The sequence below is a fragment of the Giraffa tippelskirchi genome, chromosome 4 (genome assembly GCF_054371585.1).
Source record: "Giraffa tippelskirchi isolate mGirTip1 chromosome 4, T2T-mGirTip1v1.2.pri, whole genome shotgun sequence".
NCBI classification, from domain to species: domain Eukaryota; kingdom Metazoa; phylum Chordata; class Mammalia; order Artiodactyla; family Giraffidae; genus Giraffa; species Giraffa tippelskirchi.
In genome coordinates, this window is record NC_137278.1 from 132,677,236 (window position 1) to 132,693,131 (window position 15,896).

At 43.0% G+C, this 15,896-nt stretch overlaps 1 pseudogene; it reads right to left on the reverse strand.

The window, feature by feature from the left end:
• Positions 1 to 298: 298 nt before the first annotated feature.
• LOC145545653 (natural resistance-associated macrophage protein 2-like) lies at positions 299 to 15,481 on the reverse strand (annotated as a pseudogene).
• Between the last annotated feature and the right edge of the window lie 415 nt (positions 15,482 to 15,896).

Sequence of the window (15,896 nt, forward strand, 5' to 3'; positions counted from 1 at the left end):
GGCTGGAAGGACTCCATCAGATGCTAAAGGCAGACCTCTGTCCTTCTGTGAGGCAAGGGAATGTGGGCCAGAGAGTCAGAGGCCTTCGGTAACCAACTCCTCCTCTTTGGGCTCGGTCTTGGAGTGGGCTAACCCCGTCGCCAAGGCGGCACGTCCGGCCCCAGAGCCTCAGAGCTTCCGCACCCTCTAGCGGCCTCTCACCGTATCGCCCACGCTCAGGCCTTCCACTCTTCAGCGCTCTCTCTCTGCCTTTCCGGCAGCAACCGGGCCCCAAGAGCTCCTGCCGGTGTGACGCTCCCTAGAGGTGCTGTTGGGTTGGGCCAGGCTCCTGAGGCCGCCCCCGGGGTGGTCCCAGGCTTTTGGCCACTTTTCTTTCGTCCGTATCTCTAAGCCAGCTACCTGTCATTGGCCAGTACGGAATTCTGCTCTGAGGTGGGCCCACATGCGGGATGCCCCTGAGGAGGCCCACCTGAGGGAGGAGGGTCCGGTCCGCCCCGCCCTCCGAGGGTCCTGCAGCTCCAGGTGGGAAGCCCTCAGTCAGTGTCTGATCACAGGGCACTGCATCCTCCAGGTAAACCCGTGGAGTTACCTCGATAACATTTTTAAAATGGATCTCCTACTCGTCATATTTATGAGATAAAGAATCTCCCCTATTAAAGTCGGGAAATGTATTATTATTAAAAGGAACAGGAAGACACAGGGTGCTCCCAAATAAGCTATTACTTGGAAGATTAAAAAATGCTAATGAGAGAACACCCACTCTCTTCACCCTCTGGGATATCAGCACAAGTTGGGAATTGGTTGCAGTCTTTATTAATTCCTCTGATTTCTCCAGAACCTGTCCTTCAAGGAGAAATCTCTGGGCTCTGCAGAGACTGTGGGTGGTGACAGGTAACTCTGAGACTGAAAAGCTGAAGGAAAAGAGACAGGGGACAGAGAGGAGAAGTGGTGATAAGGAGCAGCAGGAGCATCATGTTCAGTCTCAGGCTTAGAGTCTCAGTTCATCTCCAGCGAAACTAAGGACCACCAGGAGCTGGGCCCACTGGCCTTGTCTCGTCATGTGGGAATGGGGGACAGCCAAACCACTGTGGCCACTTTCAGAGAAATAAAGAAGAGAGGGCAACCCTGGGAGCCAGTTTGACATGGTCATTGTTGTGAAATGATGAACTTTTCAGAAAAATGAAGACTGTTCTTTTGATTCTCAAGGACTTGCAGTTTTATGGTTGAAAGGAAAACTTGACATGGAGAACATCTAATGATTAAGAAAGAAGAGAAAGGAAAAATGTTAGACAAGAAGAAGAGAAGAGAGGGGGAAAGATACAAGGAGGAAGAGTACAGTTGATAACAACATCAGCTGCCTGGGTGTCAAAGATGATAACAGTGGGGAGAAATATGGCCAGGCTGTCAAGAATTACTGGGCTTTTAGACAAAAATATCACTCATCAACCAGAGACTTCAGAATTAGAATGGTCCAACTAATACTCTTGATGAAAGTGAAAGAGGAGAGTGAAAAAGTTGGCTTAAAACTCACCATTCAGAAAACTAAGATCATGGCATCTAGACCCATCACTTCATGGCAAATAGATGGGGAAACAGAGGAAACAGTGACAGACTTTATTTTTGGGGGCTTCAAAATCACTGCAAATGGTGACTGCAGCCATAAAATTACAAGACACTTGCTCCTTGGAAGAAAAGTTATGACCAACATAGACAGTGTATTAAAAAGCAGAGACATTACTTTGCCAGCAAAAGTCCATCTAGTCAAAGCTATGGTTTTTTCCAGTAGTCATGTATGGATGTGAGAGTTGGACCATAAAGAAAGCTGAGCTCCAAAGAATTGATGCTTTTGAACTGTGGTGTTGGAGAAGACTCTTAAGAGTCCCTTGAACTGCAAGGAGATCCAACCAGTCCATCCTAAAGGAAATCAGTCCTGAATATTCATTGGAAGGACTGATGCTGAAGCTGAAACTCTAATACTTTGGCCACCTGATGCAAAGAACTGACTCATTTGAAAAGACCTTGATGCTGGGAAAGATTGAGGGCAGGAGGAGAAAGGGATGACAGAGGATGAGATAGCTGGATGGCATCACCGACTCAGTGGACATGAGTTTGAATAAGCTCCAGGAGTTGGTGATGGAGAGGGAGGCCTGGCGTGCTGCAGTCCATGGGGTCTCAAAGAGTCAGATACGACAGTGACTGAACTGAACTGAACTGAACTAATACCCATTAAATAGGTCTCTTTACTTTCTCTGCTCAGCGTTCTGAGGCTTAGCCAGCTTCCAAAACTTCTTGCCTGCTTACATGTCAGGGCCAATAATATCTTACTTCCAGAAACTACAGCTTGGTCTTTGTTCCTCCCAACCCTCACAGTGTGAGCTTCCCCAGATTTCCTCCCAACCTGAAGTTCACAGCAGTGTATTTCCCTTTGACAGCCCAACCTGGCCTTCTGGCCTGACACAACTATCCTGGAACACAACTCCAAGCTCTGTGAAAATTTCAAAGACCCCTTTACCCTGAAGTAAGAAAGTCTATTAAACCAGTCTGTAATCATTTCTTGCCTCAGAAAAAAATGTTTTGCCCTTATAATTAGGTAGCTTTTCTCTGGCAAATGTGAGGAATGTTTACCCTTAGATTACATTCAACTTATTTATTCCAATAACAAATACTAACTCCCTCCAATGTAGACTGACCTTAACAATTTTAAGTACATATTTTCCTCAAAATTTCTTTGCTTAAAGCAAAGAAAATTTATCTGTAAAGACAGACAATACATACAAGATTCCCCAGACTCCTAACTATAGCACAGTTGCACTCATTTTACATGCTAGCAAAGTCATGCTCAAAATCCTCCAAGCTAGGCTTGAATAGTACATGAATTGAGAACTTCTAGATACACAACTTGGATTTAGAAAAGGCAGAGAAACCAGAGATCAAGTTGCCAACATCTGTTGGATCATAGAAAAAGCAAGAAAATTCCAGAAAAACATCTCTTTCTGCTTTATTGACTACGCTAAAGCCTTGGAATGTGTGGATCACAAACTATAGAAAATTTTTACAGAGATGGCAATACCAGACCACCTTAGCTGTCTCCTGAGGAACCTGTATGCAGGTCAAGAAGCAACAGTTAGAACCAAACATGAAACAACAGACAGGTGCAAAATTGGCAAAGGAGTGCATCAAGGCTGTGTATTGTCACCCTGTTTATTTAACTTATATGCAGAGTACATCATGTGAAATGCCAGGCTGGAAGAATCACAAGCAGGAATCAAGATTGCTGGCAGAAATATCAATAACCTCAGATATGCAGATGATACCACCCTATGGCAGAAAGCAAAAAGGAACTAAAGAGCCTCTTGATGAAGGTGAAAGAAGAGACTGAAAAAGCTGGTTTAAAACTCAACATTCAAAAAACTAAGATCATGGCCTCTGGTGCCATCACTTTGAGAGTGTTAATAGTCTTGATAGGGAGGCCAGAGGTCCCCAAGTGGCAGGAGGAAATAAAACTGCAAGTGGCAGATATTTTTTTTTTCTTTTCTCTTTTAATCTATGTTGTCATGGTGACACCGGGTTCTGCCTGAACTTTATCTCAAAACTCGAGCTAACCAATGCGTTTTTCTCATGGAAATGTCTTCCTTAAGCTATGTTAATTTACTATGTATTTGCTTGGAAATCTGCCTTTCTTTGAGGTTCATGTCAATTGCTTTATGGCTGGTGATGACTCACCTTGTGCCAATGCTATCTCAAAATGCATGTTGTGGCTGAAGGGCGTGGTGCAACTGTCAGTTTTGAGGTGTTTCCTTTCTCTAATTAGCAGCTTGCTAATAGGTATATAACTCCTAGCTAAAGACTAGCAATAGGGGACTCTTTCTGTCCCCTTCTGATGTCTATGTCAGAAGCTTTCTCTCTTTTATACTTTCAGTTCAGTTCAGTCACTCAGTCATGTCCGACTCTTTGTGACCCTATGGACTGCAGCACGCCAGGCCTCCCTGTCCATCACCAACTCCCAGAGTTTACCCAAACTCATGTCCATCAAGTCGGTGATGCCATCCAGCCATCTCATCTTCTGTCGTCCCCTTCTCCTGCCCCCAATCCTTCCCAGCATTAGGGTCTTTTCCAATGAGTCAACTCTTCGCGTGAGGTGGCCAAAGTTTTGGAGTTTCAGCTTCAACATCAGACCTTCCAATGAACACCCAGGACTGATCTCCCTTAGGGTGGACTGGGTGGGTCACCTTGCAGTCCAAGGGACTCTCAAGAGTCTTTTCCAACACCACAGTTCAAAAGCATCAATTCTTCAGTGCTCAGCTTTCTTCACCGTCCAACTCTCACATCCGTACACGACTACTGGAAAAACCGTAGCCTTGACTAGACGGGCCTTTGTTGGCAAAGCAATGTCTCTGGTTTTTAATATGCTATCTAGGTTGGTCATAACTTTCCTTCCAGGGAGGAAGCGTCTTTTAATTTCATGGCTGCGATCACCATCTGCAGTGATTTTGGAGCCCCAAAAAATAAAGTCGGACACTGTTTCCCCATCTATTTCCTATGAAGTGATGGGACCAGATGCCATGATCTTAGTTTTCTGAATGTTGAGCTTTAAGCCAACTTTTTCACTGTCCTCTCTCACTTTCATTAAGAGGCTTTTTAGTTCCTCTTCACTTTAATAAAACTTTGTTACACAAAAAGCTCTGCGCCATCAAGCTTGTCACTGGCCCCTGATCAAATTCCTTTCCTTCGAAGGCCAAGAATCCTGGCATTGTTCACGGCTCATGGCATCAACCTTTCAACTTCATGACGTAGATGGGGAAACAATGAAAACAGTGACAGACTTTATTTTATTTTATTTTGGGCTCCAAAATCACTACAGACAGTGACTGTAGCCATGAAATTAAAAGATGCTTGCTCCTTGGAAGAAAAGCTGTGACAAACCTAGACAGCATACTGAAAAGCAGAGACATTACTTTGCCAACAAACATCCATGTAGTTAAAGCTATGGTTTTTCCAGTAGTCACGTATGGATGTGAGAGTTGGACTATAAAGAAAGCTGAGCTCTGAAGAATTGATGCTTTTGAACTGTGGTGTTGGAGAAGATTCTTGAGAGTCCCTTGGACTGCAAGGAGATCCAATCAATCCATCCTAAAGGAAATCAACCATGAATATTCATTGGAAGGACTGATGCTGAAGCTGAAACTCCAATACTTTGGCCACCTGTTGCCAAGAGTTGACTCATTGGAAAAGACTCTAATGTTGGGAAAGATTGAGGGCAGGAGGAGAAAGGCATGATAGAGGAGTAGATGGTTGGATGGCATCACTGACTCAACAGACATGAGTTTGAACAAACTCTGGGAGATGGTGAAGGACAGGGAAGCCTGGCATGCTGCAGTCCATGGGGTCACAAAGAGTCAGACACAACTTAGTGACTGAACAACATCAACAACCAGAAGTCCTGATATTATAGGTCAGCATAATCTTAGTGTGCCTATGGTTTACTGGGGAAGAAAAAAGCAGAGATATCTCTATCCAAGACATAATTTTTCAATATTCACTAAAATGTTTTCCCAATCAAGTAACTACCCTCTGACAGACACTGGCATAGGAACTAAGTAAGTGTTATAAAGATGAGCAGGGCACTTCCACCCTCCTGCCTTGCCATTCTTTGTAGTAGATATGGTATAAATTCTGAAGTCCCTAACCTTCAGCCCTGTGTTTTTAAGAGAAACCTGTGTAGAATAGGGAGGTGGATGTGCTGTTTTTCATTGATATAAGTAATGTTACAGAAGAACTGGAAAATAGAGAAAAAAATAATATCCACAATCCCACCATACTAAAGCAACTACTACTACTACCAATTTTACGTGATTTACTCTAGACTTCTGACAATTTTTTTTATTATCCAAGAATACATAATTCCGCATTCTTTTTCTGTGGAGCTATGTTTTACAACCATCATTTTATTAATTCTAGAATAATTGAACAAGAGGTTATCACTATTTACTTGTGTCATCATTGGACAGCTATTAAGTAGTAGAACTGGGCAGGGCTGTGAACCCACATGCGCTGCCCTCCAAAGATTTGAAATCACAAGACCCAGCTCCATTCTCCAACCCCATCTTGTACCACTCTCTACTTTCTACACGGCTGATCTTTGAGTTCTTCAAACATACTACACTCTCTGGTTAGGAATTATAGGAATGGAAACCAGACAGAGTGACAGAAATAGAAAATGACAGCTCTTAGGAATCAAGTGAAAATTTTATGGTTAAAAATATTCTTTAGTCACAACTGGTTTAACAATTTCATGTAAATTGTGTCAATAAACTGAAGACGGATTTCTATGTGCTCTTTTGGGTCCTTTCCCTTCTGAGCATTAGCCCCACCTCAACCATGCCTGCCCCCTCCCAACTGGACATACCAAGTAAAACACAGTGCTCAGATAAGCTACTTTGATCACTGCAACCACCACATACAATGTCACATGCCCTAGATCCTGGACATAAACCATGACAAAGTATATGTTGATGAAACAGATAAGGACCATGATACTGCCTACGATCCTCCAGCCTCTGTCAAAAGAATCAGCATAATTATTGGTGGAATAGTCCAACCTGTCCACAAACAGAAAAAGACACTGTGTTTTTTGGGATTACAGGACAGGAGTAAGCAGCATTTCAAAATAATCTGAAAAATGCTTCTTATGTCCCAAATTAGGTTAAATGAGCCAAAGTTACACAATGATAAGGAGAAAGAGGAAAAGAAAAACACTATTAAATAATCTCTATTATTTAAGTCCTTACATATGCAACAGGCCTACAACTGAAAAAGTAATGAGTCCCTAGAGATACAACAATTCATTTCAAATATCCCATGTCCTTTAGAGATGTATATAAAAGGTATTAGCTTATGCCTCTCTCATTGAGATCATTTAACATGGAATTAAGATGCCTTAACTTTCAGTGGCTGAAGTTGAAGAGCTAAAGCCCTAAAAGCTGAGAAACTTCTCCCAGAAATAAAAAATGTGCTTTCCCTCCTTTGTTACATTCACCATCTCTATTTTCTTTTCTTTAATTTTTAAAAAATAGACATATATTTGATTTACAATGTTGTGTTTATTTATTTTTATTTTTTGGTCACACCCTGTTGGTCCCTGTGGGACCTTAGTTCCCTGACCTGGGATTGAACCGGCACCCCCTGCACAGGAAGGCAGAGTCTGAACCACTGGACCACCAGGAAAGTCCCCAGCAGTCTCTATTTTCTAAGTCAGAGATTGAGGGGGCAGCTCTAGCAATCACCTCTTCAAACATATAGTTCCCCTAAGGTGGATTTTCTGACTGGCCTGTTTGATGAAGATACCATTTTCCCACACGTCTTTGGGAACTAAAAGAAATACACTCACAATCCATTGGCAAATTCGCTCATCACCGGCCGCAAGCTTCTAAACGTGAGGATGAGTATGAGAGCAAAGGGAAGCAGCAAAAGAAAATACTAAGATCAGATAGGGCTACTGGGGGTCCTTGTAACACCCCAGAGAGCAGCACTTTAGCAAAACGGAACCACAGACACTGCCTCATCTACTCTGTGAGAAATGATTCCTGTCACCACAACATACTGAAGGGTTATGTGGGAATCTGTAGCATGAACCCAGCATCAGTTATGCTCATGCTGCTGCTGCTGCTGCTGCTAAGTCGCTTCAGTCGTGTCCGACTCTGTGCGACCCCAGAGACGGCAGCCCACCAGGCTCTGTCCCTGGGATTCTCCAGGCAAGAGCACTGGAGTGGGTTGCCGCTTCCCTCTTCAATGCATGAAAGTGAAAAGTGAAAAGTGAAAGTGAAGTCACTCAGTCGTGTCCGACTCGTAGCGACCCCATGGACTGCAGCCTACCAGGCTCCTCTGTCCATGGGATTTTCCAGGCAAGAGTACTGGAGTGGGTTGCCAGTGCCTTCTCCACAGTTATGCTCATAGTGTCTACAAAATTTGTATCTGCCTTGTCTTCTTAATCTCCATAATACCCAACAGTCTCCTTTACATTATTTAATGTTTGCTTGGGTTAATGAATATTTTATGTTCTATGTGTAATTACAGCTTATAACTCCCATTCAACAGGCTTAGAAAAAAACAAGCCACTTCTAAAAGCCTTTTAGATTCCAGAGATTTCATATGCATTCACTGTAGACCAAGACTGTGCCTATCCCTCTGAATTTTCCCCACACCCATACTAGGCTTGGTACCTAGGGGCAATACAGAATGCCTCCTGATTCAATGGGATGTGAGTTTCTCCAGCTCCCTCTTCACTTGTAAGCTCTGAAGAACATTCAGGAAGTCATTCATTCCTGTTAAATGCTCCACGTCTTGGAAGACGACCACAAGCTGGGTGGGGATGATGGCAATAGAGAGGGTCAGACTCATTCAGGCAAAGTGTGACCATTTTAGGTTTAGGAATCCCTGGAAGAAAACACAGGAGGATGAATGTCTGGAAGAGGAAACAGAAAAAGGTCTGGGGAGGTTCAGGAAGGCACGGGATTAAGAAGGGACAAAAAGGCAATGTCCTCTTCCTCTCGTCTATCCCAGTCAGAGCAGCACGTACCTCCATGACAAACTGGCCGGAATAGGTCCCTGTCATGGTGGAGCTCTGTCCTGCAGCCAGGATCCCCACCGCCCAGATGTAGAGAGTGGCAGCCCTGAAGTAACACCCCAGCACAACACCCTGGAGAGGCAAGGGAAAAAAATCACCTGAGACAACACCCCACAGTGCTCCTCTGTGTCACCTCTCCGTCATCCTGGCTACGCACCCACCTCTACCAAGCATTGTGCTGGCACTGTCCCAGAAGCTGGACTGGGGTCTTGACCTCGTACTAGAGGCTTTCAACCTGAATTCTGCTGGATGGGCCCCCATTCCTCCTCAGCCTAGTCCTTTCTCTTCTCTAGGCTCCTAAAGCCTTTATCCTCAACTTATATGTTAACTATTAAAAAAAAAGTCTACAACACATTTCCCAAATCATATTCCTTAACACAGTGTTCTGGAAGATGGTAATAGGAATGGGGAGAAAGTACAAATGAATTCTGGAGATGCTACATATTGTATATATTCTACTCTTGGAGGTTTACAATGTAACTGGCATAAAAGGGACAAAAGATCCCAGTAAAGACCACATTACTGGGACTTTCCTGGTGGTCCAGTGGTTAAGACTTCATGCCCCCAGTGTAGGAGGTAGGGAGAGTTTAACCTCTGGTCAGGGAACTCACTCCCACATGCCACACAATGTGGCCAAAATAAATAAAGTCTCCAACCACTCTGGCGGGGTGGGGAATACATATTAAAAAAAAAAAAAAGAACACTTTACTAAGAGCACTTTCTTTACTCACCCCAATTAAAACCTAGAGAATAATATACTATCAACACAAGTTTGGGAATTGCTGATACAATCGATTCATCTTTTCAGCTTATCTTCTATTCCCTTCCACGTAATCCAAAATCCTGTTTGGCATCTGAATCTCTGAAAATAAGACACTCCAGAGAAGATATGCTGAGCTCTGAAGTGAACCCATGGAAAAGACTAGATACTAGGCTAAGAATATTGATCCAGGAACAAAAATCAGAAATTTGAACAGGTTTATGCCTTTGTAGATGTCCACAGCTAGTGTTGAGTTATCATCAGGGAAAAGGTGAGTGTGGGAACTGCTGCTGTTTTTCCAGACTGCAACCTGGAACCAAAGCAGTTTAGGAACAGCTTTTAATTTTGAGTCCAGGACTCAGAGAAGAAGACCTCTCCTACAGATCACACACTGGTCATCTGAAAGACGGATGCTGGAGGTGAGACTCTGGACATGGATTGATGACAGAAGAGACTGGCAGTAATGTCACTGAGGTCTTCCTCCATAATTTTTCTACACCCTCACGTCTTCAAAAACTTCCTGAGTTAGAATGTGTGTGATAATACATGAATGCTGGGTCATTTTAAGTGATGACAGGAGGTGAGGGGCCCTTAGAAGCCTTCAGATATGAGAGGACACCCAGAATAGGGAGTCCTTAGTCAAGCAGAGCCAGGAGTCAGAGGTCCTATGATGGGAAACAAAAGAGTGAGCAAAACTAGATTGGCAATCAGGAGTCAAGAGGACAGAGAATTCAGTGTGATGAAACAGTCTGTCTAGCCACAGATTCTATATCCTGTGTGTTGACTCCTCCCAACCTGTCGTCACCAAAAGGCAGAACTGGAAAGCAACCAGTAGTTGGAAGGGAAAGGGGATGAGAAAGAGTCAAACAGACATAAAGCCACTAACAACAGCATGAGACAGTCCTTGTCTGGGGAAAACTCCCTTCCCAGTCCAAAGCTGGGAATGATGAGTCTGGGTCTGGACTTGGCCACAGCCCCAGACTGTAAACACAACTAGTGCAGTGACTTAGGGGCATCACTGAGATCTATTTCCCTTGAGCTCTAAGTCACTGTCATGTTTTCCTGCCCCAATGTAGCCTCTTCTTTACCCTCACATTCACTACTACCCAGTTGGTTTTCTCAAAAAATGCTTCGGCAAACACTGAGGTGACAAAGATGATGATAAAGGAAACGAAGACCAATGCAGGATTCAGTGAAGAAGTATTTATTGGCTTATCGAACTTCCTGCTTATTGGCTCAGTCTACTTGTCTGGACCAGAGAGATAATAACAACAGTCATTTTTTGACTAGTTGGAACAAGTTTCCTTGTGATACTTCATGAGTTGGAGTCAGCTGAAAGTCTTAGAGGGCAAACAACCGACCACATGAAATATAGGACTCCACTTATATCCCGGTTCGCTGAGTAAAAAGTCATGACCCTTTGATGACATCACATATCCAAAATAGGAAAAAGTAACTGAGTAACTGCCCTCAGTTACTGTGGCTGGAAGAACCACTGACCTACATAAACAACCTGATTTCAGGGGGAGTTGACCTTAATTAAAAAGGTCTCTGAAATCTCCCAGCAAACGATTGTGTTGGACTGACTGGTAAAATTCAAGTTGGGCTCTTTCCTCCTAACCTCCACAAGGCCATGCAGACTTCTGAGATTTAAGGACAAATGACATGGTGCCCCACAGATTTTTTTAAGAAGGACTTCAGTCCTTTCTGTATGGGGTCAGTTATCTATGGTTACCTTGGTGATAAAAACAGAGTCCAAGTATATTGAGTACAATTGTGGAAAAACGCTGTGCTCCTTCAGGGCTCCAACAGTTGTAAACTAAGTGTGTGTCCCTTGCAACTAAAGGAAAAGATTCTATGAACTACATAAGTCACTGAGATAAGGTAGGTCTTGCTCACCTTGACTAAGGCAGAATGCAGGTATAGGTTGTGTGTCGTGATCATGGCGCCCACGATGGCCACAACCTGCATGATCTGTGGGGTACGACAGCCTGAACAGGATGGCAGGAATAGACCTTGGAGACCTTGGAGGACCTGGGTCTGGCACTGTAACATACTACACACACACAGAACAGCTATTAGCCTTTTCTGGAACATGAGACCAGGGAGTAACACAGTACTAGTGAATGCTGCATCATTTACTCCTTAAGCCCCTTCATCAACAACTACATAGGAAATGAAGACCACAGAACCATCCAAAGAAACCAAGCCGCACAAGGTCAGAGAATTTAGGACTGGAGTATCCAGACACTTCACATTGTATTTTAGATATACAGAATAGATGTGTGGAGAATTTAATTAATATTCTAAAAAAATTAAATGGTTGCTAAGGGCTTTATTGATATTACTGTCACAATAACCCCAGTGAGGCACACCTTAGAATATAGTCAATTTTTGATTACCCACGCTAATTATGCTTCTGTGCTCACCTATGTATAGAAAAATCACTTACGCTTGCCACTAGTATCTGCTGTGGAGAAGGCAATGGCACCCCACTCCAGTACCCTTGCCTGGAAAATCCCATGGATGGAGGAGCCTGGTAGGCTGCAGTCCATGGGGTTGCTAGGAGTCAGAGACGACTGAGCAACTTCACTTTCACTTTTCACTTTCATGCATTGGAGAAGGAAATGGCAACCCACTCCAGTGTTCTTGCCTGGAGAATCCCAGAGATGGGGGAGCCTGATGGGCTGCTGTCTATGGGGTCGCGCAGAGTTGGACATGACTGAGGTGACTTAGCAGCAGCAGCAGCAGTATCTGCTGAGACTCACTCAGAAACACTTCTCATACACCTTTTTTCCTGGTTCAGCATTTGTCTTGGAAGCCTTAGACATTGCTCATCTACTCACAGACTAGACACATTTTCAAAAGCTTAACTAGGCCAATAAACAGAAATCAGTTTATAATAATTGGACTTAGAAAGGTGCTGGGTTTCACCTCACTGCATATAATGGTAGGGTTAACCTAACAGAGTGTCATGACTGGGGCACAAACCAGGAAACACGCATGATATCCTCTATAGTTCATTAACTGCTATAATACAGAGAAAGTCCAAGCTGCGATTACTGTCAACCAGGATGAGCAAAAACAGAACCCGTCAAGGTAACAGCCAAGAATGACCCTGCAGCTCCTCTCCTAACCCTTTCTAAGGCTGATCTGTTGTTGGGCTATTCTTTATTGTCTCCTGTTTATAAAAGAGAAACTTAGACTCGGTGAGTTTTAAGTCAGTTATTCAAGGTCATTATGGTGGAGTCATGATTTGAACCCAAGTTTGCTTGACTCCAAAGCTCCTGCATCATTTACTGTCCCACAGTGCTTTCCCAAGTACTTTCTGAGTGAGCTATTTACCTGACAATCTTGGCTGAGCATCAACAGGAGAACCATCCCTGGTAAACTCTTCTGGAACAGTAGGAGAGGGCTCGGGACTTCTTGGGGAAGTGGTTGTACTCTGAGGTCATGCACATTCCTGAAGCAGTCACTCCTCTCAGACTATTTTCCTTGTCCAAGAAAAGGAGACTTGGAAATACTGATAGGCAATGTACATCATCTACTCTATGAGAGACGCCGTAGAGAAAGATCTGAATTAACTCAGATCCCACTCTCCTGGGAAGTCATTCTTTTTCCTTGGACAAGTGGCCTGGTGACTGTTGGTAAAGCCGTTTTTAAATTTTGCCCAGTCTCTGATCAGCTTGTTGGAAGCTGAGGATACTTTCTTTTTCTTGTTTCTCCTGCGTTATGTTCCCTATATAGGTCAAACACCCCATTCACCTCACCTAACTCTAGATTCTTTAGAAATATCTGCCCTCACATAGGATTTTTTTTCTCTCAGTTATTGCAGGAAGATAATACCAAACAGGAAAACCTTGATAAGTACTTGCGGAACAAATAAATAAATAAGTTATAATAATAACTTTCCAACAGTAAATTGCAATGGAAAATTTTAACAACTGAAACTAATGCTTGGGTTAGAGAATGAGACATTTAAATGATTCCTAAAAGGAAGAAAGAATCTCTGGTTCCTCCCCTAACTGAGGGAATATTGAAATACTGCTATTCAGAGCTTGAGATGGAACCATGATTAAGATTGGAGGTGGAAGTCAAAGAGGTGTGTGTAGTGTATGTGTGTGTGTGTGTGTGTGTGTGTGTGTGTGTGTGTGTGTTAGGTGGAGAAACCAGAAAGCCCAACATAATGTAGAGTTTTCTCATTTTTGAAGTTAAGAAAGATGACATTCCACATTAGCAGATGGCAGCAGGAACACAGGGTGTTTGTGTTCTTTTCCTGGTCCTACCTTTCCTTCTGGTCTTGAGCTTACATCCTGCAGACACACACTGGTCACAGGGGATGTATAGACATAGGGCAAATAGAGTACTTGCATATGTTTTTGAACGTATTTTGTCTTCTATGTACTAGTGACATCCTTTTTAAACATTTATGTATTTTTAATTGAAGGATAATTGCTTTGCAATATTGCTTTGGTTTCTGCCATACATCAACATGAATTAGCCATGGGTATACATATGTCCCCTCCTTCTTGAACCTCCCTCCCACTTCCCACCCTTTGCCACCCCTCTAGGTTGTTACAGAGCTTCCGTTTGAGTTCCCTGATTCATATGGCAAATTTCCATTGGCTACTAGTGACATCTTAAAAAGCTAGGGAGATACTTGAGAGTGGAATAGGACTCTATGTTTAGCAGAGAGATGGAGCAAGAGAAGAAGCCAGTAAAACTAACCAAATCAACAAACCAGTCCACTGACTCAAAACTTTTCAAATCTGGACTCTGAAATCAATGCTTATGATCAGAAAGTTATTATTGCTCTTGTTAACCAGTGAATTTGACCTTGATCCCTGGTAAAATTCTTAAATAGATGTTTTGCAGAACATTTGGAATTCTCAAAGGACATATCATCAGGAGCTATGTAACGCAAATTACAGTGTGAAACTTCACATAATGTCTTCTACTGATAGTATTAATAGTAATTTAGTAGATCAAACCCAATCTAGTAGATCAGGAGAAAGGAGTAGAAAAAGGGGATATCAATTCCAGTAAGCGTCACAGAAAGGATGATGACTAAGAGCTTAAAGAGAATACTCTTTAGTTTGGCTACTATAACCAAAATTATTCATTAATAACCCTTTGAAAGTCTGAGAAAGACTTCTAGTGAAAAGGAGGATGTTTTGTAGATATTGTCTTCTTCACCTGTTTTAGCAGTGACTTTGATAGACATAGACTTTGATGTGAATCAAAGAAGGGAAAGCAATATTATAGGTAATAAAATTATAATTCAAAATATTCTTGTCTTTTGGAATGCTATACTAAAAAACAAGATGAAATTTAGCAAGGGCACATATAAAATCTGCATGTAGACTTCAACAGTCAGCTGAAAAAATACAGGAAGGATAAGACCTGATTTGGTAGCCATTCATGTGGAAATGATTTGAGGCTTTTTTCAAGATTTTTTTGATTATCATGAATTAGGACTTAGTAAGTATAAAGCATGGGCTTCCCAGGTGGCTTAGTGGTAAAGAATCTGCCTGCCAATGCAGGAGACGTGAGTTCGATCCCTGGGTCAGGAAGATCTCCTGGAGGAGGAAATGGCAACCCACTCCAGTATTCTTGCCTGGGAAATTCTATGGACAGAGGAGCCTGGCGCGCTTCAGCCTGTGGGGTTGTAAAGACCTGGACACGACTGAGCACACAGGCACGCAGGTATAAAGTATGAGGAATATCTGAAGAATGTGGAGATATTTAATCAGGAAAAGACAAAACAAATGGAAGATGTGATAGCTTCTTCAATATTGTTCAGTTGCTCAGTTGTGTCTGACTCTTAGTGATCCTATGGACTGCAGCACGCCAAGTTTCCCTGTTCTTCACCACCTCCTGGAGTTTGCTCAAACTCATGTCTGTTGAGTCTGTGATGCCATCCAACCATCTCATCCTCTGTTGTCCCCTTCTCCTCCTGCCTTCAATCTTTCCCAGCTTCAGGGTCTTTTCCAATGAGTCTTCAGTATTGGAGGGATTCTTATGAAGAAGAGGGATTATAGGACCAAGGGGGTGTTTGTGGTGGAAAATCCAAACCCACCTACCTGTGCTGGTTTCATAGAGGAGATTCCTATAGTGTTAACAGTTGTTATTTACAGCATGGTTTCTGAGTATGAAAAAAAGCAAGGCTCCCTGAAGAGGGTCAGATTGGGGTAAGTGAAGTTTCTTCCTAGAGCCTCCAGAAGAGTGTTGGCAAATATAGGCCCCATTCATTGGAATTTCCTGGAACAAACACAGACGTTAAAAAAATATGGCAAGCTCCCAGATTTGTTTAGGTTGGGTCAGAGGTGGTACTCTCTGTAGGTAGAGAGTAGAGCGGGTCCAGATGAATTCTAGGTAATCTGATTCAGTAGAGAAGGAAACCTGACCTGCTTTGGGATTGGAGTCAACGCCTTCTCTCTTGATTGTCTTACCCCTGGACTAAATTCTGCCAGCTTACAGGTCTGTGCACATTCTTCTTCTCTCCTATGAGCC